The following is a 25957-nucleotide window of genomic DNA, read 5'->3' as shown; positions in this document are numbered from 1 at the left end:
CCTGTCTTGCTGCTTAGCAATAATGGTATGGGTTTAGGTTCTGCTGTGTGTACTGGTGGTTGACTGCCCCCCAGCCCAGAGTGTGCATGGAAAATTGTCTGGCAGCCTCCCTGACAGCAAGCAGTGATAGTGCCCATGAAGGGGACCTTGTTGGGCCCGCCCCTTTCACGGTTATCGCTTCTCGGCCTTTTGGCTAAGATCAAGTGTAGTATCTGTTCTTATCAGTTCTGTTCAGATCGCTACGGTCTGAAGAACTCCAAGCATTGTGGTAGAGATTTTGCGTAGTACGATTGCAGTACTTTTCGTTCTTATTAGAACCGCATTTCTCTAGAGCATACCACCTGAAGATCGTCTCCTGCCTGCCTCGGAACATCTGAAGAAGGAGAAGATCTTGAAGACTGCAGCTCCGGAAGAAGCCGACGAAGAACCTGGAAGAAGGGAATCGGCGGTGAATTCCGGAACAGCGGCGAAGAGGAAGGCGGCGCAGAATCTTTTCGAAGAAACTCGCTGCCTCTGGAGAAGGATTTGCATAGCTCCTCCCACCGGGACCGGATCTGCATAGCTCCTCCCACCCGGGAAAGAAGACTTTGCGAAGCCTCTCTCCACAAGCAAGCAAGGAAGCGGAAAAGAGCCTGCTGGAAGAAGCCATGGCCTCAACCAGAAAGTCCACCCAGGAGGCTGCAGGGCAAGGCCTGCAGGTCCAGCCCCAACCACAGCAAGCTTCAACCTCCACCACGGCAAGGCAGAAGGGCGGCAGAATTCCTAACCTGGAAGCTCCAACCCTGGAGCCCTGGATGAGGCAGACTGTTGCCTTGAAGCTCAAGCCCGTGGACGGAAGGGTGCCGGACATGTCCCACGACGTGTTCTGCAAGAAGATGCTGGCGGATCAAGGCTTCCCCACGGCTGACACCCTGGGAATAGCAACCTTCTTTTCGGGAATCTTCTACATCACCTTTGCCACCATTGGGACCTGTAGAAGATACTGGGAGGTGGTGAAAGCGGCGAGTCCCGAATCCCCTTTCTCTCGCTTTGTGGGCAACTGCCTTATTCAAAGAGAGGAGAGGCGGGTGACGGTTTCAATGCGGAACCCACACACCCCAGGCACGGACATCTCGACCTTCCTGAAGCGCTTCTGCACCGTGGTGAGGGAGCCCACCCGCATCCTGAACTCACTCGGATACTGGACCTGCAAGTGGTCTGTGGTCGTCAGACTCAACAAGAACCCTGCTTCTCCAGACGGACTACAGCACCTGCCAACGACATTTTCCTTGGGCAACTCCACAGGACTTATCTTCTACCCGGACATGCCGCAGACCTGCAGGAGATGTGGCAAGATGGGCCACGAGGGCAAGGACTGTACGGAGGATGCCTGCAGGTATTGCCGTGTGACAGGTCACACGACCAAGGACTGCCCCAAGAGCAAGACCTGCAACCTCTGCGGACTGGCAGCCCACAGCTACAAGGACTGCCCCCAGAGGGAGAGAACATGGGCATCTGTGGCAGCGAGAGCACCGAAGCCAGCCCCAGCTCCGGAGCCAACACCACGGATGGCCAAGCCGACCAAGGAGGGTAAGAAGGCGAAAGCCACCACCCCTGCCCCGTCCCGCCCCTCCCCTGCCCCTCCCGCCCCATCTCCTGCCCCTCCCGCCCCATCTCCTGCCCCATCCCGCCCCACCCCTGCCCCATCCCGTCCCACCCCTGCCCCATCCCGTCCCACCCCTGCCCCTCCTGCCCCATCCCGTCCCACCCCTGCCCCTCCTGCCCCATCCCGTCCCACCCCCGCCCCTCCTGCCCCATCCCGCCCCACCCCTGCCCCCCGTACCCCACCCCGGCCCACCCCTGCCCCCCGTACCCCACCCCGGCCCACCCCTGCCCCGTCCTCCCCTGCCCGGCCCACCCCTGCCCCGTCCTCCCCTGCCCGGGCACTCTCTCCAGCCCCCCGCCCCACCCAGCCTCCTTTCTCTCCTGGCCCAGCAGCACCTAACCCCCCTCCAGCTGCTGGTGCCCGCCCTTCGGAGGACTTTCCTGTGCTTCCTCCCCCAGGTACCATACAGAGGAAGAGGAAAGGAAGGGACAACGTATCAGAAGAGTCCCACAAAAGAAAGATAATCGAGACCTGCGAAACCCCTCAAGCTTCAGATGAGGAGGAGGAGATGGAGCAGGTCTGCGAGAGCCTTGAGGCTTCAGAAGGAGAGGAGGTGATGGAGCAGGCCCAAGTGGAGCAGGTCCAAGCAGAGCCAGTCCAAGCTCAATCTATGGAGGAGCTGCTGCAGGACCCAGAGGTTAAGAAAATCCTGGACACTCCGTCCAACACGGTCTACGACGAGTTCTTGGAAGGGCGCTACGAGAAGCCACAGGAGCCGACAGGCGCCAGAGAAGAGGACCCGTCCGACCAGACTGGTAACTAGTATCAGAACTAACCTCTCTTTTTATTCCCATGGCTGATCTCAACATCTTCTGCATTAATGTGAGGAGTATTAGAGCTTGGTTTAGATTTCAGACTGTTCTTACGTTCTTAGATTCCCAGAGGTGTGATGTTTACATGTTGCAGGAATGTGCTTTGTCTGCTTCTAGGTCTTACAACCATCTGGCCAGGCAGTGGCCTCACGGCCCTTCCTACTGGTCTGGTGGGGGCGACAATAGGTCTGCGGGGGTGGCCATCCTGATCAGGGGAGGTAACTTTGCACTTGATTCCGTCCGGGAGCTCGTCTGTGGCAGACTTCTTGTCGCAGACGGTTCCTGGGCGGGTGAGCCCGTGCGGCTCATCAACGTGTATGCCTCCCCTGAGAGGGATGTCCGACTGGAGGTTCTCCAGGCCCTGCGGGCTGAACTCGCCACCACTAGAGCAGTAGTGTTGGGTGGTGACTTCAACTGCCCCATTGAGGTGGACGGGCGCAGTTCTGGCACATCCGCCAACCTGGACGTGACGTCTAAACTGCTGATTGAGATGGTGACGGAGGCATCCTTGCAGGACGTTGTCGGGTCCGTCGGGAACGGCTCCGTAAACTATACGTGGAGCCGCCCCGATGGCTCGCTCCGTTCTCGGATAGACTTCATCTTCACTTCGAGAGCAGTCAGAAAGGTGTCGTACTCTATGGTCCCCTGCTTCTTCTCTGACCACAGGGCCATTCGATTCCGGGGGACTCTGGGCCATGGATTCCCACCTGGCCCGGGCTCCTGGAAGTTGAATTGTGCCCTGTTGGAGCAGAGGGAGGTCATGGAGGAACTTAGGGATGCTTACCTTGTATGGCGAAATGACAAATGTCTGTTCAAGTGCATCAGCGATTGGTGGGAATATGTTAAAGTCGAATTCCGTTGTTTCTTTCAGGCAAAAGGCAGACAACAGGCGTGTGCGAAGAAGTGGGACTTGAGGAAACTGCAGCGCGAGCTGCGGTCCCTGCAGGACCTGCTCCAGTGTGGCTGGGACGTCAGGGAGGAGCTGGAGGAGACCAAAAAGAGCTTGAAAAGGCACTTTGAGGAGGAATCCAAGCGAATCGTCTTTCGTTCCAAGGTGGAGAACCTGGAGAAGGGTGAGAAATGTAACTCTTTCTTTTTCAGGAAGCTCCATGCCGGCCACACGCCCCTGACTGAGCTACGAGATGAGACCGGACACATGAGGAGCGGCAAGGAGGAAGTGATGGGGGTCGTCCACGACTTCTACAGCAACCTCTACGCCCCCAAGTCATCCGACCCCGAAGCCGCCGAGAGGTTCCTGTCAGGTGTCACTAACGTTGTTGATCCCGCAGGTGCGGCGGCTATGGACGATCCCTTGACGGTGGGGGAGCTGCTCTCTGCCGCTAAATCCTTTAAGCCCGGCAGGACCCCGGGCAGTGACGGTCTCCCGGCCGAGCTCTACGTAGCGCTGGGTGACCTGATCTGTCCGGACCTGTTGGAGGTGTACGAGGAGATGGTGGTGGGGGGCAGAATGCCTCCGTCGTTGAGGGAAGGGATGATCACGATCTTGTATAAGCGGAAGGGGGAGAGATGTGACCTGAAAAACTGGCGTCCCATCTCTCTCCTGAACGTGGACTACAAGATCCTCGCCAAGGTGCTGGCCAACAGGCTGAAACCTGTCATGGGGCAGATCGTCCATCCGGACCAGACCTGCAGCATTCCTGGCCGCAGGATTGCCGACAGCCTTGCCCTTGTGAGAGACACGGTCCATTACATCCAGGACCGCGGGGGCCGCGCCGCCCTGGTCAGCTTAGATCAGGAGAAGGCGTTCGACCGTGTCTCCCACGCATTCATGGACAGGGTTTTGCGCAGGCTGGGTCTGGGGAAGATGTTTTGCTCTTTTGTTAACGTTATGTATTTTGACATTTACAGCACGGTGTTGGTGAACGGCTGGAAGACTGACCCCTTTCCTATTCTTTCAGGGGTTAGACAAGGCTGCCCTCTTTCACCTCTCCTTTTTGTTTGTGTTATAGAGCTCTTCGCTGAGACTATCCGGCAGAATGGAGAGATCAGAGGGATCACCGCACCAGGACCAGATCGCCACGAGGTCAAGTGCTCGCTCTACATGGACGACGTGACCGTCTTCTGCGCTGACCAGCGTTCGGTGACTGCACTCGTCCAGACCTGCGAGGACTTCGGCAGAGCTTCGGGGGCAAAAGTCAACTGCGGGAAGTCGGAGGCCATGCTCTTCGGGGAATGGCACCTGGCTTCTTCCGCCCCCTTCCCCTTTACTATTAAGCCGGACTTCATTCAAATTCTTGGAGTCTGGTTCGGGAAGGAAGGAGCGGCCCTTAAGTCTTGGCAAGACCGACTAGGAAGGATAAACTCGAAGATCGGACTGTGGAGCTCCAGAAAGCTCACGATGGAAGGCAAGGCACTTGTCCTGCGGAGTGAAGTTTTGCCTGTGCTCCAATATACCGCACAGGCCTGGCCTCCCCATACCACCGTTTGCAAGGCCATCACCCGGACAGTGTTTGGCTTCGTCTGGGGCAAAATGGACAGAGTCAAGAGGACCGTGATGTACAAGGAACCCCGCAAGGGTGGGAAGGGAATACCCGACATCCCCGCTCTGCTGAGGGCCTCCTTTGCATGCGTCACGGTGCAGCGGACTCTTGTAGAAAAGACTGGCTCAGCGGGCAGGTCCATGTCTCGCTTGCTTCTCATGCCCCTCTGGAGACAGCTGGGCTGGGACAAGTGGGACAGCTCCATCCCTTACAACTGGAACACTCCCTGGTTCTATGGGGATGTTGTCCGGTTTGTGAGGGAGCACCAGCTGGAAGGACTGAAACCAGACCTATGGAAGCCAAAGACAATCCACAAGCTCATCCGAGCTAAGGACTCGACCGAGCTGGTTCCGGGACTCCCCGCAGCCACTGCAGAGACAGTTTGGAACAATGTGGCCTCAAAGCGGCTTACCAATGGACACAAGGACTTGTCGTGGATGGCCGTCATGGGAGGTCTCTCTCTCAGGTCATTCATGCATGCCCGCAACCTGTGCAAGACCCGGTACTGCCCCCGTTGCCCCTACGTGGAGGAAACATCTTTCCACGTGTTTTGGCAGTGCCCCTTTGCACAGGGTCTGTTGGACGCCCTAGAACAGGAACTCAGAGACTCAGTGCCCAGGAGCTGCCTATCGTACCATTCGGTGCTTTACGGCCTGTTCCCTGGGACCCACGACGTGGAGGCCATCCAGGAGGCCTGGCGCCTTATGAACTGTTTTAAGGACGCAGTGTGGCTTGCCAGGAACCGCCTCGTGATCAACAGGGAAAACATGTCCGTCCGGGACTGCCGCAGGTTCATCAAGAACCTGCTTAGAGACTATTCCATCTTGGACAGCTCGGCCGTTGATGAGGAAGAAGAGGAGTGAAGACCCCTCTCCTTCTCCCATGTCTCCCTGAAGATACAGCCCAACAGTTTGGCCCTGTGATCCGCCCCCTCCCTACCCCCACATAGTCGCCCACACCCCTACCCCGATCACAGATTGTATTATTTGGTTTTTGTTTGATCTCTTGTGCCTTTATATTGCAGGATTGAGCTGAATGTTAGAGTAGCATGGTGTGCGATGTATAGCTTAGGGAACCTTTGCTGTGTATTGTACTATCATGCTTTGTGTGACTGTAATTTATTGTACGACTTGTAATGACTGAACGGTAAATAAAGCTCTTTCAATCAAAAAATCTGTTCTTATCAGTTTAATATCTGATACGTCCCCTATCTGGGGACCATATATTAAATGGATTTTTGAGAACGGGGGCCGATTTCGAAGCTTGCTTCCGTCGCCCTATGCATTGACCCGATATGGCAGTATCTTCGGGTACAGTGCACCACCCCCTTACAGGGTTAAAAAGAAAGATTCCTACTTTCATTGCTACCTGCTTGCTGGCTAGCCAGCTAGCCAGCCCTGTGGGCCTTGCTGCTGCTGCAGCCAAAAAACAAAAGGTGGTGCTGCTGCTGCTTCTGCTGCTTCTGCTTGTGTCTGGCCCCTGTTGGAGCGTCCAGGCACAGGACTTCTGCTGCTGCTGACTAAATGGCCTCCTTAATTGGATCATTTGAGTAGCCAGCACACCTGTGCAGGTAGGGCATGACATGATAGGCAGCTGCCTTGATAGCGGGTGGGTGCTGAATGTTCCTAATTGACAAAATAAGATTAATGCTTATGAAGAAATATAAAATCTCATCCCTTCCCCAATATCGCGCCACACCCCTACCCCTTAATTCCCTGGTTGAACGTGATGGACATATGTCTTTTTTCGACCGTACTAACTATGTAACTATGTAACATAACATGGGGGGGGGGGGGGGGGGGGGTCTCCTGGCTGTTCACACAGGTGTGTCATTGCTGTACATTGACCATGCATTGCTTCTGTGGTATTGCAAAGGCAAAGACAAATGCTTCCAGCCATCCATTGCACTAATGGATTGGTCATCAGCTGGCTGTCTATGTCCCGCATCAATATAGACCAAAGTACAGAGGGTTAGGCTATGCTATTGTGCACCTACCTGATGCATCAGAAGGTGCGAGGCCCTTGCTAAATTCTGTGCACAGACTTTGAGATCTATGCTTTAGACTGTATCTAAACCTGCTCCAACATGGACTGACATTCTGGCCTACTTTCAGCCGATGCGACTTGTCTGTCGCTGAACAGTCGCTTTTTATGTATTCAGCACCTATGTATAATGTTGTAAAAATGCTCTAGAAGCTAAAGTCGCAGAAATGTCACACATATTTGGCCTGCAACTTTCTGTGCGACAAATTCAGACAGGAAAAATCAGTATAAATCCTTAGAAAATTATCCCCCAGTGTCTCCATCTGCTGGCGGTATTGAATAAGCATTGCTGCACTGATGGGGTATGCATTAGACGAAAAAAAAGAAGAAAAAGAAGAATAATACGCCCAGAAAAGAGGCGAAAAGGAGAAAAACGTAAAAAAACGTGAAAAAAAAGTAAGAGGAAGAGAAGGGAAAAAAAGGTGGAAATGGGTTTAAAAGTGATTTCGGCGGAGAATATATATATATATATATATATATATATATATATATATATGCGCACACACACACATAGATATAAACGTATTCTCCGTTGAGATATTGCAGCCGCTGCTGTGTCCAGGCCCAGGAGCCTTAGCACTGTGCTGTGATGTCACTCAATACCACTGACATCACTAGGTGTAAACAACATCTCTCCTTTGCTGTGTATGTGACTATGGAGCTGTTTGGTGATGTCGTCTATTACGGCCTTCATAGAAGCAACAGGAGATTGTTGCATCCATCTTGAACCCTCAGAACTACAGTGCTATGATGTCACTCACTTCCACAGGCCTTGCAGAGTGTAAACAACAACAACCCAGCTTTGTTGTGTATGTAACCAAAGGGATTTGTGATGTCACCTAGAACCTTCACAGCAGCGACAGCTTTATGAGGAGCATCAGCACTGCTCTGCCTGAGCAGAACCATCACCGCCATAGGTTGTCAAATAACCCGGATTTAACCCACACAGGTAAGTCCAATGGGGTGCAGGCATGTCCTCTATGCTTACAGCTTCCCGTGGGTGTTGGTTTGATACCGTTTGGGGACAGCCAAGGAGGCATCTGCAGGCAACAAAGGTAGGTGTGTGCTTGTGTGTGTGTTTCCTATGCAGATCCTAAGCCCAGTGTCACATGCAAGTAGGAGGAGTAAGAAGGGTTCCTGGCAAATCCGGGTTATGGATTGCATTTAAAAAGGCCCCGTGGGAGTGCAATGGGCCCCTGTCTTGCTGCTTAGCAATAATGGTATGGGTTTAGGTTCTGCTGTGTGTACTGGTGGTTGACTGCCCCCCAGCCCAGAGTGTGCATGGAAAATTGTCTGGCAGCCTCCCTGACAGCAAGCAGTGATAGTGCCCATGAAGGGGACCTTGTTGGGCCCGCCCCTTTCACGGTTATCGCTTCTCGGCCTTTTGGCTAAGATCAAGTGTAGTATCTGTTCTTATCAGTTTAATATCTGATACGTCCCCTATCTGGGGACCATATATTAAATGGATTTTTGAGAACGGGGGCCGATTTCGAAGCTTGCTTCCGTCGCCCTATGCATTGACCCGATATGGCAGTATCTTCGGGTACAGTGCACCACCCCCTTACAGGGTTAAAAAGAAAGATTCCTACTTTCATTGCTACCTGCTTGCTGGCTAGCCAGCTAGCCAGCCCTGTGGGCCTTGCTGCTGCTGCAGCCAAAAAACAAAAGGTGGTGCTGCTGCTGCTTCTGCTGCTTCTGCTTGTGTCTGGCCCCTGTTGGAGCGTCCAGGCACAGGACTTCTGCTGCTGCTGACTAAATGGCCTCCTTAATTGGATCATTTGAGTAGCCAGCACACCTGTGCAGGTAGGGCATGACATGATAGGCAGCTGCCTTGATAGCGGGTGGGTGCTGAATGTTCCTAATTGACAAAATAAGATTAATGCTTATGAAGAAATATAAAATCTCATCCCTTCCCCAATATCGCGCCACACCCCTACCCCTTAATTCCCTGGTTGAACGTGATGGACATATGTCTTTTTTCGACCGTACTAACTATGTAACTATGTAACATAACATGGGGGGGGGGGGGGGGGGGTCTCCTGGCTGTTCACACAGGTGTGTCATTGCTGTACATTGACCATGCATTGCTTCTGTGGTATTGCAAAGGCAAAGACAAATGCTTCCAGCCATCCATTGCACTAATGGATTGGTCATCAGCTGGCTGTCTATGTCCCGCATCAATATAGACCAAAGTACAGAGGGTTAGGCTATGCTATTGTGCACCTACCTGATGCATCAGAAGGTGCGAGGCCCTTGCTAAATTCTGTGCACAGACTTTGAGATCTATGCTTTAGACTGTATCTAAACCTGCTCCAACATGGACTGACATTCTGGCCTACTTTCAGCCGATGCGACTTGTCTGTCGCTGAACAGTCGCTTTTTATGTATTCAGCACCTATGTATAATGTTGTAAAAATGCTCTAGAAGCTAAAGTCGCAGAAATGTCACACATATTTGGCCTGCAACTTTCTGTGCGACAAATTCAGACAGGAAAAATCAGTATAAATCCTTAGAAAATTATCCCCCAGTGTCTCCATCTGCTGGCGGTATTGAATAAGCATTGCTGCACTGATGGGGTATGCATTAGACGAAAAAAAAGAAGAAAAAGAAGAATAATACGCCCAGAAAAGAGGCGAAAAGGAGAAAAACGTAAAAAAACGTGAAAAAAAAGTAAGAGGAAGAGAAGGGAAAAAAAGGTGGAAATGGGTTTAAAAGTGATTTCGGCGGAGAATATATATATATATATATATATATATATATATATATATATGCGCACACACACACATAGATATAAACGTATTCTCCGTTGAGATATTGCAGCCGCTGCTGTGTCCAGGCCCAGGAGCCTTAGCACTGTGCTGTGATGTCACTCAATACCACTGACATCACTAGGTGTAAACAACATCTCTCCTTTGCTGTGTATGTGACTATGGAGCTGTTTGGTGATGTCGTCTATTACGGCCTTCATAGAAGCAACAGGAGATTGTTGCATCCATCTTGAACCCTCAGAACTACAGTGCTATGATGTCACTCACTTCCACAGGCCTTGCAGAGTGTAAACAACAACAACCCAGCTTTGTTGTGTATGTAACCAAAGGGATTTGTGATGTCACCTAGAACCTTCACAGCAGCGACAGCTTTATGAGGAGCATCAGCACTGCTCTGCCTGAGCAGAACCATCACCGCCATAGGTTGTCAAATAACCCGGATTTAACCCACACAGGTAAGTCCAATGGGGTGCAGGCATGTCCTCTATGCTTACAGCTTCCCGTGGGTGTTGGTTTGATACCGTTTGGGGACAGCCAAGGAGGCATCTGCAGGCAACAAAGGTAGGTGTGTGCTTGTGTGTGTGTTTCCTATGCAGATCCTAAGCCCAGTGTCACATGCAAGTAGGAGGAGTAAGAAGGGTTCCTGGCAAATCCGGGTTATGGATTGCATTTAAAAAGGCCCCGTGGGAGTGCAATGGGCCCCTGTCTTGCTGCTTAGCAATAATGGTATGGGTTTAGGTTCTGCTGTGTGTACTGGTGGTTGACTGCCCCCCAGCCCAGAGTGTGCATGGAAAATTGTCTGGCAGCCTCCCTGACAGCAAGCAGTGATAGTGCCCATGAAGGGGACCTTGTTGGGCCCGCCCCTTTCACGGTTATCGCTTCTCGGCCTTTTGGCTAAGATCAAGTGTAGTATCTGTTCTTATCAGTTTAATATCTGATACGTCCCCTATCTGGGGACCATATATTAAATGGATTTTTGAGAACGGGGGCCGATTTCGAAGCTTGCTTCCGTCGCCCTATGCATTGACCCGATATGGCAGTATCTTCGGGTACAGTGCACCACCCCCTTACAGGGTTAAAAAGAAAGATTCCTACTTTCATTGCTACCTGCTTGCTGGCTAGCCAGCTAGCCAGCCCTGTGGGCCTTGCTGCTGCTGCAGCCAAAAAACAAAAGGTGGTGCTGCTGCTGCTTCTGCTGCTTCTGCTTCTGCTTGTGTCTGGCCCCTGTTGGAGCGTCCAGGCACAGGACTTCTGCTGCTGCTGACTAAATGGCCTCCTTAATTGGATCATTTGAGTAGCCAGCACACCTGTGCAGGTAGGGCATGACATGATAGGCAGCTGCCTTGATAGCGGGTGGGTGCTGAATGTTCCTAATTGACAAAATAAGATTAATGCTTATGAAGAAATATAAAATCTCATCCCTTCCCCAATATCGCGCCACACCCCTACCCCTTAATTCCCTGGTTGAACGTGATGGACATATGTCTTTTTTCGACCGTACTAACTATGTAACTATGTAACATAACATGGGGGGGGGGGGGGGGTCTCCTGGCTGTTCACACAGGTGTGTCATTGCTGTACATTGACCATGCATTGCTTCTGTGGTATTGCAAAGGCAAAGACAAATGCTTCCAGCCATCCATTGCACTAATGGATTGGTCATCAGCTGGCTGTCTATGTCCCGCATCAATATAGACCAAAGTACAGAGGGTTAGGCTATGCTATTGTGCACCTACCTGATGCATCAGAAGGTGCGAGGCCCTTGCTAAATTCTGTGCACAGACTTTGAGATCTATGCTTTAGACTGTATCTAAACCTGCTCCAACATGGACTGACATTCTGGCCTACTTTCAGCCGATGCGACTTGTCTGTCGCTGAACAGTCGCTTTTTATGTATTCAGCACCTATGTATAATGTTGTAAAAATGCTCTAGAAGCTAAAGTCGCAGAAATGTCACACATATTTGGCCTGCAACTTTCTGTGCGACAAATTCAGACAGGAAAAATCAGTATAAATCCTTAGAAAATTATCCCCCAGTGTCTCCATCTGCTGGCGGTATTGAATAAGCATTGCTGCACTGATGGGGTATGCATTAGACGAAAAAAAAGAAGAAAAAGAAGAATAATACGCCCAGAAAAGAGGCGAAAAGGAGAAAAACGTAAAAAAACGTGAAAAAAAAGTAAGAGGAAGAGAAGGGAAAAAAAGGTGGAAATGGGTTTAAAAGTGATTTCGGCGGAGAATATATATATATATATATATATATATATATATATATATATATATATGCGCACACACACACATAGATATAAACATATTCTCCGTTGAGATATTGCAGCCGCTGCTGTGTCCAGGCCCAGGAGCCTTAGCACTGTGCTGTGATGTCACTCAATACCACTGACATCACTAGGTGTAAACAACATCTCTCCTTTGCTGTGTATGTGACTATGGAGCTGTTTGGTGATGTCGTCTATTACGGCCTTCATAGAAGCAACAGGAGATTGTTGCATCCATCTTGAACCCTCAGAACTACAGTGCTATGATGTCACTCACTTCCACAGGCCTTGCAGAGTGTAAACAACAACAACCCAGCTTTGTTGTGTATGTAACCAAAGGGATTTGTGATGTCACCTAGAACCTTCACAGCAGCGACAGCTTTATGAGGAGCATCAGCACTGCTCTGCCTGAGCAGAACCATCACCGCCATAGGTTGTCAAATAACCCGGATTTAACCCACACAGGTAAGTCCAATGGGGTGCAGGCATGTCCTCTATGCTTACAGCTTCCCGTGGGTGTTGGTTTGATACCGTTTGGGGACAGCCAAGGAGGCATCTGCAGGCAACAAAGGTAGGTGTGTGCTTGTGTGTGTGTTTCCTATGCAGATCCTAAGCCCAGTGTCACATGCAAGTAGGAGGAGTAAGAAGGGTTCCTGGCAAATCCGGGTTATGGATTGCATTTAAAAAGGCCCCGTGGGAGTGCAATGGGCCCCTGTCTTGCTGCTTAGCAATAATGGTATGGGTTTAGGTTCTGCTGTGTGTACTGGTGGTTGACTGCCCCCCAGCCCAGAGTGTGCATGGAAAATTGTCTGGCAGCCTCCCTGACAGCAAGCAGTGATAGTGCCCATGAAGGGGACCTTGTTGGGCCCGCCCCTTTCACGGTTATCGCTTCTCGGCCTTTTGGCTAAGATCAAGTGTAGTATCTGTTCTTATCAGTTTAATATCTGATACGTCCCCTATCTGGGGACCATATATTAAATGGATTTTTGAGAACGGGGGCCGATTTCGAAGCTTGCTTCCGTCGCCCTATGCATTGACCCGATATGGCAGTATCTTCGGGTACAGTGCACCACCCCCTTACAGGGTTAAAAAGAAAGATTCCTACTTTCATTGCTACCTGCTTGCTGGCTAGCCAGCTAGCCAGCCCTGTGGGCCTTGCTGCTGCTGCAGCCAAAAAACAAAAGGTGGTGCTGCTGCTGCTTCTGCTGCTTCTGCTTCTGCTTGTGTCTGGCCCCTGTTGGAGCGTCCAGGCACAGGACTTCTGCTGCTGCTGACTAAATGGCCTCCTTAATTGGATCATTTGAGTAGCCAGCACACCTGTGCAGGTAGGGCATGACATGATAGGCAGCTGCCTTGATAGCGGGTGGGTGCTGAATGTTCCTAATTGACAAAATAAGATTAATGCTTATGAAGAAATATAAAATCTCATCCCTTCCCCAATATCGCGCCACACCCCTACCCCTTAATTCCCTGGTTGAACGTGATGGACATATGTCTTTTTTCGACCGTACTAACTATGTAACTATGTAACATAACATGGGGGGGGGGGGGGGGTCTCCTGGCTGTTCACACAGGTGTGTCATTGCTGTACATTGACCATGCATTGCTTCTGTGGTATTGCAAAGGCAAAGACAAATGCTTCCAGCCATCCATTGCACTAATGGATTGGTCATCAGCTGGCTGTCTATGTCCCGCATCAATATAGACCAAAGTACAGAGGGTTAGGCTATGCTATTGTGCACCTACCTGATGCATCAGAAGGTGCGAGGCCCTTGCTAAATTCTGTGCACAGACTTTGAGATCTATGCTTTAGACTGTATCTAAACCTGCTCCAACATGGACTGACATTCTGGCCTACTTTCAGCCGATGCGACTTGTCTGTCGCTGAACAGTCGCTTTTTATGTATTCAGCACCTATGTATAATGTTGTAAAAATGCTCTAGAAGCTAAAGTCGCAGAAATGTCACACATATTTGGCCTGCAACTTTCTGTGCGACAAATTCAGACAGGAAAAATCAGTATAAATCCTTAGAAAATTATCCCCCAGTGTCTCCATCTGCTGGCGGTATTGAATAAGCATTGCTGCACTGATGGGGTATGCATTAGACGAAAAAAAAGAAGAAAAAGAAGAATAATACGCCCAGAAAAGAGGCGAAAAGGAGAAAAAAAAACGTAAAAAAACGTGAAAAAAAAGTAAGAGGAAGAGAAGGGAAAAAAAGGTGGAAATGGGTTTAAAAGTGATTTCGGCGGAGAAATATATATATATATATATATATATATATATATATATATATATATATGCGCACACACACACATAGATATAAACGTATTCTCCGTTGAGATATTGCAGCCGCTGCTGTGTCCAGGCCCAGGAGCCTTAGCACTGTGCTGTGATGTCACTCAATACCACTGACATCACTAGGTGTAAACAACATCTCTCCTTTGCTGTGTATGTGACTATGGAGCTGTTTGGTGATGTCGTCTATTACGGCCTTCATAGAAGCAACAGGAGATTGTTGCATCCATCTTGAACCCTCAGAACTACAGTGCTATGATGTCACTCACTTCCACAGGCCTTGCAGAGTGTAAACAACAACAACCCAGCTTTGTTGTGTATGTAACCAAAGGGATTTGTGATGTCACCTAGAACCTTCACAGCAGCGACAGCTTTATGAGGAGCATCAGCACTGCTCTGCCTGAGCAGAACCATCACCGCCATAGGTTGTCAAATAACCCGGATTTAACCCACACAGGTAAGTCCAATGGGGTGCAGGCATGTCCTCTATGCTTACAGCTTCCCGTGGGTGTTGGTTTGATACCGTTTGGGGACAGCCAAGGAGGCATCTGCAGGCAACAAAGGTAGGTGTGTGCTTGTGTGTGTGTTTCCTATGCAGATCCTAAGCCCAGTGTCACATGCAAGTAGGAGGAGTAAGAAGGGTTCCTGGCAAATCCGGGTTATGGATTGCATTTAAAAAGGCCCCGTGGGAGTGCAATGGGCCCCTGTCTTGCTGCTTAGCAATAATGGTATGGGTTTAGGTTCTGCTGTGTGTACTGGTGGTTGACTGCCCCCCAGCCCAGAGTGTGCATGGAAAATTGTCTGGCAGCCTCCCTGACAGCAAGCAGTGATAGTGCCCATGAAGGGGACCTTGTTGGGCCCGCCCCTTTCACGGTTATCGCTTCTCGGCCTTTTGGCTAAGATCAAGTGTAGTATCTGTTCTTATCAGTTTAATATCTGATACGTCCCCTATCTGGGGACCATATATTAAATGGATTTTTGAGAACGGGGGCCGATTTCGAAGCTTGCTTCCGTCGCCCTATGCATTGACCCGATATGGCAGTATCTTCGGGTACAGTGCACCACCCCCTTACAGGGTTAAAAAGAAAGATTCCTACTTTCATTGCTACCTGCTTGCTGGCTAGCCAGCTAGCCAGCCCTGTGGGCCTTGCTGCTGCTGCAGCCAAAAAACAAAAGGTGGTGCTGCTGCTGCTTCTGCTGCTTCTGCTTGTGTCTGGCCCCTGTTGGAGCGTCCAGGCACAGGACTTCTGCTGCTGCTGACTAAATGGCCTCCTTAATTGGATCATTTGAGTAGCCAGCACACCTGTGCAGGTAGGGCATGACATGATAGGCAGCTGCCTTGATAGCGGGTGGGTGCTGAATGTTCCTAATTGACAAAATAAGATTAATGCTTATGAAGAAATATAAAATCTCATCCCTTCCCCAATATCGCGCCACACCCCTACCCCTTAATTCCCTGGTTGAACGTGATGGACATATGTCTTTTTTCGACCGTACTAACTATGTAACTATGTAACATAACATGGGGGGGGGGGGGGGGGGGGGGTCTCCTGGCTGTTCACACAGGTGTGTCATTGCTGTACATTGACCATGCATTGCTTCTGTGGTATTGCAAAGGCAAAGACAAATGCTTCCAGCCATCCATTGCACTAATGGATTGGTCATCAGCTGGCTGTCCGCATCAATATAGACCAAAGTACAGAGGGTTAGGCTATGCTATTGTGCACCTACCTGATGCATCAGAAGGTGCGAGGCCCTTGCTAAATTCTGTGCACAGACTTTGAGATCTATGCTTTAGACTGTATCTAAACCTGCTCCAACATGGACTGACATTCTGGCCTACTTTCAGCCGATGCGACTTGTCTGTCGCTGAACAGTCGCTTTTTATGTATTCAGCACCTATGTATAATGTTGTAAAAATGCTCTAGAAGCTAAAGTCGCAGAAATGTCACACATATTTGGCCTGCAACTTTCTGTGCGACAAATTCAGACAGGAAAAATCAGTATAAATCCTTAGAAAATTATCCCCCAGTGTCTCCATCTGCTGGCGGTATTGAATAAGCATTGCTGCACTGATGGGGTATGCATTAGACGAAAAAAAAGAAGAAAAAGAAGAATAATACGCCCAGAAAAGAGGCGAAAAGGAGAAAAACGTAAAAAAACGTGAAAAAAAAGTAAGAGGAAGAGAAGGGAAAAAAAGGTGGAAATGGGTTTAAAAGTGATTTCGGCGGAGAAATATATATATATATATATATATATATATATATATATATATATATATGCGCACACACACACATAGATATAAACGTATTCTCCGTTGAGATATTGCAGCCGCTGCTGTGTCCAGGCCCAGGAGCCTTAGCACTGTGCTGTGATGTCACTCAATACCACTGACATCACTAGGTGTAAACAACATCTCTCCTTTGCTGTGTATGTGACTATGGAGCTGTTTGGTGATGTCGTCTATTACGGCCTTCATAGAAGCAACAGGAGATTGTTGCATCCATCTTGAACCCTCAGAACTACAGTGCTATGATGTCACTCACTTCCACAGGCCTTGCAGAGTGTAAACAACAACAACCCAGCTTTGTTGTGTATGTAACCAAAGGGATTTGTGATGTCACCTAGAACCTTCACAGCAGCGACAGCTTTATGAGGAGCATCAGCACTGCTCTGCCTGAGCAGAACCATCACCGCCATAGGTTGTCAAATAACCCGGATTTAACCCACACAGGTAAGTCCAATGGGGTGCAGGCATGTCCTCTATGCTTACAGCTTCCCGTGGGTGTTGGTTTGATACCGTTTGGGGACAGCCAAGGAGGCATCTGCAGGCAACAAAGGTAGGTGTGTGCTTGTGTGTGTGTTTCCTATGCAGATCCTAAGCCCAGTGTCACATGCAAGTAGGAGGAGTAAGAAGGGTTCCTGGCAAATCCGGGTTATGGATTGCATTTAAAAAGGCCCCGTGGGAGTGCAATGGGCCCCTGTCTTGCTGCTTAGCAATAATGGTATGGGTTTAGGTTCTGCTGTGTGTACTGGTGGTTGACTGCCCCCCAGCCCAGAGTGTGCATGGAAAATTGTCTGGCAGCCTCCCTGACAGCAAGCAGTGATAGTGCCCATGAAGGGGACCTTGTTGGGCCCGCCCCTTTCACGGTTATCGCTTCTCGGCCTTTTGGCTAAGATCAAGTGTAGTATCTGTTCTTATCAGTTTAATATCTGATACGTCCCCTATCTGGGGACCATATATTAAATGGATTTTTGAGAACGGGGGCCGATTTCGAAGCTTGCTTCCGTCGCCCTATGCATTGACCCGATATGGCAGTATCTTCGGGTACAGTGCACCACCCCCTTACAGGGTTAAAAAGAAAGATTCCTACTTTCATTGCTACCTGCTTGCTGGCTAGCCAGCTAGCCAGCCCTGTGGGCCTTGCTGCTGCTGCAGCCAAAAAACAAAAGGTGGTGCTGCTGCTGCTTCTGCTGCTTCTGCTTCTGCTTGTGTCTGGCCCCTGTTGGAGCGTCCAGGCACAGGACTTCTGCTGCTGCTGACTAAATGGCCTCCTTAATTGGATCATTTGAGTAGCCAGCACACCTGTGCAGGTAGGGCATGACATGATAGGCAGCTGCCTTGATAGCGGGTGGGTGCTGAATGTTCCTAATTGACAAAATAAGATTAATGCTTATGAAGAAATATAAAATCTCATCCCTTCCCCAATATCGCGCCACACCCCTACCCCTTAATTCCCTGGTTGAACGTGATGGACATATGTCTTTTTTCGACCGTACTAACTATGTAACTATGTAACATAACATGGGGGGGGGGGGGGGGGTCTCCTGGCTGTTCACACAGGTGTGTCATTGCTGTACATTGACCATGCATTGCTTCTGTGGTATTGCAAAGGCAAAGACAAATGCTTCCAGCCATCCATTGCACTAATGGATTGGTCATCAGCTGGCTGTCTATGTCCCGCATCAATATAGACCAAAGTACAGAGGGTTAGGCTATGCTATTGTGCACCTACCTGATGCATCAGAAGGTGCGAGGCCCTTGCTAAATTCTGTGCACAGACTTTGAGATCTATGCTTTAGACTGTATCTAAACCTGCTCCAACATGGACTGACATTCTGGCCTACTTTCAGCCGATGCGACTTGTCTGTCGCTGAACAGTCGCTTTTTATGTATTCAGCACCTATGTATAATGTTGTAAAAATGCTCTAGAAGCTAAAGTCGCAGAAATGTCACACATATTTGGCCTGCAACTTTCTGTGCGACAAATTCAGACAGGAAAAATCAGTATAAATCCTTAGAAAATTATCCCCCAGTGTCTCCATCTGCTGGCGGTATTGAATAAGCATTGCTGCACTGATGGGGTATGCATTAGACGAAAAAAAAGAAGAAAAAGAAGAATAATACGCCCAGAAAAGAGGCGAAAAGGAGAAAAACGTAAAAAAACGTGAAAAAAAAGTAAGAGGAAGAGAAGGGAAAAAAAGGTGGAAATGGGTTTAAAAGTGATTTCGGCGGAGAAATATATATATATATATATATATATATATATATATATATATATGCGCACACACACACATAGATATAAACGTATTCTCCGTTGAGATATTGCAGCCGCTGCTGTGTCCAGGCCCAGGAGCCTTAGCACTGTGCTGTGATGTCACTCAATACCACTGACATCACTAGGTGTAAACAACATCTCTCCTTTGCTGTGTATGTGACTATGGAGCTGTTTGGTGATGTCGTCTATTACGGCCTTCATAGAAGCAACAGGAGATTGTTGCATCCATCTTGAACCCTCAGAACTACAGTGCTATGATGTCACTCACTTCCACAGGCCTTGCAGAGTGTAAACAACAACAACCCAGCTTTGTTGTGTATGTAACCAAAGGGATTTGTGATGTCACCTAGAACCTTCACAGCAGCGACAGCTTTATGAGGAGCATCAGCACTGCTCTGCCTGAGCAGAACCATCACCGCCATAGGTTGTCAAATAACCCGGATTTAACCCACACAGGTAAGTCCAATGGGGTGCAGGCATGTCCTCTATGCTTACAGCTTCCCGTGGGTGTTGGTTTGATACCGTTTGGGGACAGCCAAGGAGGCATCTGCAGGCAACAAAGGTAGGTGTGTGCTTGTGTGTGTGTTTCCTATGCAGATCCTAAGCCCAGTGTCACATGCAAGTAGGAGGAGTAAGAAGGGTTCCTGGCAAATCCGGGTTATGGATTGCATTTAAAAAGGCCCCGTGGGAGTGCAATGGGCCCCTGTCTTGCTGCTTAGCAATAATGGTATGGGTTTAGGTTCTGCTGTGTGTACTGGTGGTTGACTGCCCCCCAGCCCAGAGTGTGCATGGAAAATTGTCTGGCAGCCTCCCTGACAGCAAGCAGTGATAGTGCCCATGAAGGGGACCTTGTTGGGCCCGCCCCTTTCACGGTTATCGCTTCTCGGCCTTTTGGCTAAGATCAAGTGTAGTATCTGTTCTTATCAGTTTAATATCTGATACGTCCCCTATCTGGGGACCATATATTAAATGGATTTTTGAGAACGGGGGCCGATTTCGAAGCTTGCTTCCGTCGCCCTATGCATTGACCCGATATGGCAGTATCTTCGGGTACAGTGCACCACCCCCTTACAGGGTTAAAAAGAAAGATTCCTACTTTCATTGCTACCTGCTTGCTGGCTAGCCAGCTAGCCAGCCCTGTGGGCCTTGCTGCTGCTGCAGCCAAAAAACAAAAGGTGGTGCTGCTGCTGCTTCTGCTGCTTCTGCTTCTGCTTGTGTCTGGCCCCTGTTGGAGCGTCCAGGCACAGGACTTCTGCTGCTGCTGACTAAATGGCCTCCTTAATTGGATCATTTGAGTAGCCAGCACACCTGTGCAGGTAGGGCATGACATGATAGGCAGCTGCCTTGATAGCGGGTGGGTGCTGAATGTTCCTAATTGACAAAATAAGATTAATGCTTATGAAGAAATATAAAATCTCATCCCTTCCCCAATATCGCGCCACACCCCTACCCCTTAATTCCCTGGTTGAACGTGATGGACATATGTCTTTTTTCGACCGTACTAACTATGTAACTATGTAACATAACATGGGGGGGGGGGGGGTCTCCTGGCTGTTCACACAGGTGTGTCATTGCTGTACATTGACCATGCATTGCTTCTGTGGTATTGCAAAGGCAAAGACAAATGCTTCCAGCCATCCATTGCACTAATGGATTGGTCATCAGCTGGCTGTCTATGTCCCGCATCAATATAGACCAAAGTACAGAGGGTTAGGCTATGCTATTGTGCACCTACCTGATGCATCAGAAGGTGCGAGGCCCTTGCTAAATTCTGTGCACAGACTTTGAGATCTATGCTTTAGACTGTATCTAAACCTGCTCCAACATGGACTGACATTCTGGCCTACTTTCAGCCGATGCGACTTGTCTGTCGCTGAACAGTCGCTTTTTATGTATTCAGCACCTATGTATAATGTTGTAAAAATGCTCTAGAAGCTAAAGTCGCAGAAATGTCACACATATTTGGCCTGCAACTTTCTGTGCGACAAATTCAGACAGGAAAAATCAGTATAAATCCTTAGAAAATTATCCCCCAGTGTCTCCATCTGCTGGCGGTATTGAATAAGCATTGCTGCACTGATGGGGTATGCATTAGACGAAAAAAAAGAAGAAAAAGAAGAATAATACGCCCAGAAAAGAGGCGAAAAGGAGAAAAACGTAAAAAAACGTGAAAAAAAAGTAAGAGGAAGAGAAGGGAAAAAAAGGTGGAAATGGGTTTAAAAGTGATTTCGGCGGAGAAATATATATATATATATATATATATATATATATATATATATATATATATGCGCACTACACACACATAGATATAAACGTATTCTCCGTTGAGATATTGCAGCCGCTGCTGTGTCCAGGCCCAGGAGCCTTAGCACTGTGCTGTGATGTCACTCAATACCACTGACATCACTAGGTGTAAACAACATCTCTCCTTTGCTGTGTATGTGACTATGGAGCTGTTTGGTGATGTCGTCTATTACGGCCTTCATAGAAGCAACAGGAGATTGTTGCATCCATCTTGAACCCTCAGAACTACAGTGCTATGATGTCACTCACTTCCACAGGCCTTGCAGAGTGTAAACAACAACAACCCAGCTTTGTTGTGTATGTAACCAAAGGGATTTGTGATGTCACCTAGAACCTTCACAGCAGCGACAGCTTTATGAGGAGCATCAGCACTGCTCTGCCTGAGCAGAACCATCACCGCCATAGGTTGTCAAATAACCCGGATTTAACCCACACAGGTAAGTCCAATGGGGTGCAGGCATGTCCTCTATGCTTACAGCTTCCCGTGGGTGTTGGTTTGATACCGTTTGGGGACAGCCAAGGAGGCATCTGCAGGCAACAAAGGTAGGTGTGTGCTTGTGTGTGTGTTTCCTATGCAGATCCTAAGCCCAGTGTCACATGCAAGTAGGAGGAGTAAGAAGGGTTCCTGGCAAATCCGGGTTATGGATTGCATTTAAAAAGGCCCCGTGGGAGTGCAATGGGCCCCTGTCTTGCTGCTTAGCAATAATGGTATGGGTTTAGGTTCTGCTGTGTGTACTGGTGGTTGACTGCCCCCCAGCCCAGAGTGTGCATGGAAAATTGTCTGGCAGCCTCCCTGACAGCAAGCAGTGATAGTGCCCATGAAGGGGACCTTGTTGGGCCCGCCCCTTTCACGGTTATCGCTTCTCGGCCTTTTGGCTAAGATCAAGTGTAGTATCTGTTCTTATCAGTTTAATATCTGATACGTCCCCTATCTGGGGACCATATATTAAATGGATTTTTGAGAACGGGGGCCGATTTCGAAGCTTGCTTCCGTCGCCCTATGCATTGACCCGATATGGCAGTATCTTCGGGTACAGTGCACCACCCCCTTACAGGGTTAAAAAGAAAGATTCCTACTTTCATTGCTACCTGCTTGCTGGCTAGCCAGCTAGCCAGCCCTGTGGGCCTTGCTGCTGCTGCAGCCAAAAAACAAAAGGTGGTGCTGCTGCTGCTTCTGCTGCTTCTGCTTCTGCTTGTGTCTGGCCCCTGTTGGAGCGTCCAGGCACAGGACTTCTGCTGCTGCTGACTAAATGGCCTCCTTAATTGGATCATTTGAGTAGCCAGCACACCTGTGCAGGTAGGGCATGACATGATAGGCAGCTGCCTTGATAGCGGGTGGGTGCTGAATGTTCCTAATTGACAAAATAAGATTAATGCTTATGAAGAAATATAAAATCTCATCCCTTCCCCAATATCGCGCCACACCCCTACCCCTTAATTCCCTGGTTGAACGTGATGGACATATGTCTTTTTTCGACCGTACTAACTATGTAACTATGTAACATAACATGGGGGGGGGGGGGGGGGGTCTCCTGGCTGTTCACACAGGTGTGTCATTGCTGTACATTGACCATGCATTGCTTCTGTGGTATTGCAAAGGCAAAGACAAATGCTTCCAGCCATCCATTGCACTAATGGATTGGTCATCAGCTGGCTGTCTATGTCCCGCATCAATATAGACCAAAGTACAGAGGGTTAGGCTATGCTATTGTGCACCTACCTGATGCATCAGAAGGTGCGAGGCCCTTGCTAAATTCTGTGCACAGACTTTGAGATCTATGCTTTAGACTGTATCTAAACCTGCTCCAACATGGACTGACATTCTGGCCTACTTTCAGCCGATGCGACTTGTCTGTCGCTGAACAGTCGCTTTTTATGTATTCAGCACCTATGTATAATGTTGCAGCACCTATGTATAATGTTGTAAAAATGCTCTAGAAGCTAAAGTCGCAGAAATGTCACACATATTTGGCCTGCAACTTTCTGTGCGACAAATTCAGACAGGAAAAATCAGTATAAATCCTTAGAAAATTATCCCCCAGTGTCTCCATCTGCTGGCGGTATTGAATAAGCATTGCTGCACTGATGGGGTATGCATTAGACGAAAAAAAAGAAGAAAAAGAAGAATAATACGCCCAGAAAAGAGGCGAAAAGGAGAAAAACGTAAAAAAACGTGAAAAAAAAGTAAGAGGAAGAGAAGGGAAAAAAAGGTGGAAATGGGTTTAAAAGTGATTTCGGCGGAGAAATATATATATATATATATATATATATATATATATATATATATATATGCGCACACACACACATAGATATAAACGTATTCTCCGTTGAGATATTGCAGCCGCTGCTGTGTCCAGGCCCAGGAGCCTTAGCACTGTGCTGTGATGTCACTCAATACCACTGACATCACTAGGTGTAAACAACATCTCTCCTTTGCTGTGTATGTGACTATGGAGCTGTTTGGTGATGTCGTCTATTACGGCCTTCATAGAAGCAACAGGAGATTGTTGCATCCATCTTGAACCCTCAGAACTACAGTGCTATGATGTCACTCACTTCCACAGGCCTTGCAGAGTGTAAACAACAACAACCCAGCTTTGTTGTGTATGTAACCAAAGGGATTTGTGATGTCACCTAGAACCTTCACAGCAGCGACAGCTTTATGAGGAGCATCAGCACTGCTCTGCCTGAGCAGAACCATCACCGCCATAGGTTGTCAAATAACCCGGATTTAACCCACACAGGTAAGTCCAATGGGGTGCAGGCATGTCCTCTATGCTTACAGCTTCCCGTGGGTGTTGGTTTGATACCGTTTGGGGACAGCCAAGGAGGCATCTGCAGGCAACAAAGGTAGGTGTGTGCTTGTGTGTGTGTTTCCTATGCAGATCCTAAGCCCAGTGTCACATGCAAGTAGGAGGAGTAAGAAGGGTTCCTGGCAAATCCGGGTTATGGATTGCATTTAAAAAGGCCCCGTGGGAGTGCAATGGGCCCCTGTCTTGCTGCTTAGCAATAATGGTATGGGTTTAGGTTCTGCTGTGTGTACTGGTGGTTGACTGCCCCCCAGCCCAGAGTGTGCATGGAAAATTGTCTGGCAGCCTCCCTGACAGCAAGCAGTGATAGTGCCCATGAAGGGGACCTTGTTGGGCCCGCCCCTTTCACGGTTATCGCTTCTCGGCCTTTTGGCTAAGATCAAGTGTAGTATCTGTTCTTATCAGTTTAATATCTGATACGTCCCCTATCTGGGGACCATATATTAAATGGATTTTTGAGAACGGGGGCCGATTTCGAAGCTTGCTTCCGTCGCCCTATGCATTGACCCGATATGGCAGTATCTTCGGGTACAGTGCACCACCCCCTTACAGGGTTAAAAAGAAAGATTCCTACTTTCATTGCTACCTGCTTGCTGGCTAGCCAGCTAGCCAGCCCTGTGGGCCTTGCTGCTGCTGCAGCCAAAAAACAAAAGGTGGTGCTGCTGCTGCTTCTGCTGCTTCTGCTTCTGCTTGTGTCTGGCCCCTGTTGGAGCGTCCAGGCACAGGACTTCTGCTGCTGCTGACTAAATGGCCTCCTTAATTGGATCATTTGAGTAGCCAGCACACCTGTGCAGGTAGGGCATGACATGATAGGCAGCTGCCTTGATAGCGGGTGGGTGCTGAATGTTCCTAATTGACAAAATAAGATTAATGCTTATGAAGAAATATAAAATCTCATCCCTTCCCCAATATCGCGCCACACCCCTACCCCTTAATTCCCTGGTTGAACGTGATGGACATATGTCTTTTTTCGACCGTACTAACTATGTAACTATGTAACATAACATGGGGGGGGGGGGGGTCTCCTGGCTGTTCACACAGGTGTGTCATTGCTGTACATTGACCATGCATTGCTTCTGTGGTATTGCAAAGGCAAAGACAAATGCTTCCAGCCATCCATTGCACTAATGGATTGGTCATCAGCTGGCTGTCTATGTCCCGCATCAATATAGACCAAAGTACAGAGGGTTAGGCTATGCTATTGTGCACCTACCTGATGCATCAGAAGGTGCGAGGCCCTTGCTAAATTCTGTGCACAGACTTTGAGATCTATGCTTTAGACTGTATCTAAACCTGCTCCAACATGGACTGACATTCTGGCCTACTTTCAGCCGATGCGACTTGTCTGTCGCTGAACAGTCGCTTTTTATGTATTCAGCACCTATGTATAATGTTGTAAAAATGCTCTAGAAGCTAAAGTCGCAGAAATGTCACACATATTTGGCCTGCAACTTTCTGTGCGACAAATTCAGACAGGAAAAATCAGTATAAATCCTTAGAAAATTATCCCCCAGTGTCTCCATCTGCTGGCGGTATTGAATAAGCATTGCTGCACTGATGGGGTATGCATTAGACGAAAAAAAAGAAGAAAAAGAAGAATAATACGCCCAGAAAAGAGGCGAAAAGGAGAAAAACGTAAAAAAACGTGAAAAAAAAGTAAGAGGAAGAGAAGGGAAAAAAAGGTGGAAATGGGTTTAAAAGTGATTTCGGCGGAGAAATATATATATATATATATATATATATATATCTATATATATATATATGCGCACACACACACATAGATATAAACGTATTCTCCGTTGAGATATTGCAGCCGCTGCTGTGTCCAGGCCCAGGAGCCTTAGCACTGTGCTGTGATGTCACTCAATACCACTGACATCACTAGGTGTAAACAACATCTCTCCTTTGCTGTGTATGTGACTATGGAGCTGTTTGGTGATGTCGTC

General features: G+C 48.7%; 8 non-coding genes and 2 pseudogenes across 8 annotated transcripts; all 10 read left to right on the top strand.

Annotated features, from left to right (window-relative positions):
- The first annotated feature begins 173 nt into the window (after positions 1–173).
- Positions 174–343, top strand: LOC130351364 (U2 spliceosomal RNA; annotated as a pseudogene).
- Positions 344–6110: 5767 nt separating this feature from the next.
- Positions 6111–6284, top strand: LOC130351356 (U2 spliceosomal RNA; annotated as a pseudogene).
- A 2085-nt stretch (positions 6285–8369) lies between these two features.
- LOC130351323 (U2 spliceosomal RNA) lies at positions 8370–8560 on the top strand. The gene has a single exon (XR_008888054.1). It is a non-coding gene; the product is annotated as a U2 spliceosomal RNA (small nuclear RNA).
- Positions 8561–10643: 2083 nt separating this feature from the next.
- On the top strand, positions 10644–10834 carry LOC130351321 (U2 spliceosomal RNA). Its single transcript, XR_008888052.1, has one exon. It is a non-coding gene; the product is annotated as a U2 spliceosomal RNA (small nuclear RNA).
- A 2092-nt stretch (positions 10835–12926) lies between these two features.
- Positions 12927–13117, top strand: LOC130351320 (U2 spliceosomal RNA). The gene has a single exon (XR_008888051.1). It is a non-coding gene; the product is annotated as a U2 spliceosomal RNA (small nuclear RNA).
- Positions 13118–15214: 2097 nt separating this feature from the next.
- On the top strand, positions 15215–15405 carry LOC130351319 (U2 spliceosomal RNA). The gene has a single exon (XR_008888050.1). It is a non-coding gene; the product is annotated as a U2 spliceosomal RNA (small nuclear RNA).
- Positions 15406–17491: 2086 nt separating this feature from the next.
- Positions 17492–17682, top strand: LOC130351318 (U2 spliceosomal RNA). The gene has a single exon (XR_008888049.1). It is a non-coding gene; the product is annotated as a U2 spliceosomal RNA (small nuclear RNA).
- Positions 17683–19772: 2090 nt separating this feature from the next.
- On the top strand, positions 19773–19963 carry LOC130351317 (U2 spliceosomal RNA). The gene has a single exon (XR_008888048.1). It is a non-coding gene; the product is annotated as a U2 spliceosomal RNA (small nuclear RNA).
- Positions 19964–22057: 2094 nt separating this feature from the next.
- On the top strand, positions 22058–22248 carry LOC130351316 (U2 spliceosomal RNA). The gene has a single exon (XR_008888047.1). It is a non-coding gene; the product is annotated as a U2 spliceosomal RNA (small nuclear RNA).
- Positions 22249–24364: 2116 nt separating this feature from the next.
- Positions 24365–24555, top strand: LOC130351315 (U2 spliceosomal RNA). Its single transcript, XR_008888046.1, has one exon. It is a non-coding gene; the product is annotated as a U2 spliceosomal RNA (small nuclear RNA).
- Positions 24556–25957: the final 1402 nt, after the last annotated feature.

The sequence above is a fragment of the Hyla sarda genome, unplaced genomic scaffold (genome assembly GCF_029499605.1).
Source record: "Hyla sarda isolate aHylSar1 unplaced genomic scaffold, aHylSar1.hap1 scaffold_969, whole genome shotgun sequence".
NCBI lineage: Eukaryota > Metazoa > Chordata > Amphibia > Anura > Hylidae > Hyla > Hyla sarda.
Note: the sequence above shows the minus strand (reverse complement) of the source record. Positions and strands in the feature narration are given on the sequence as shown.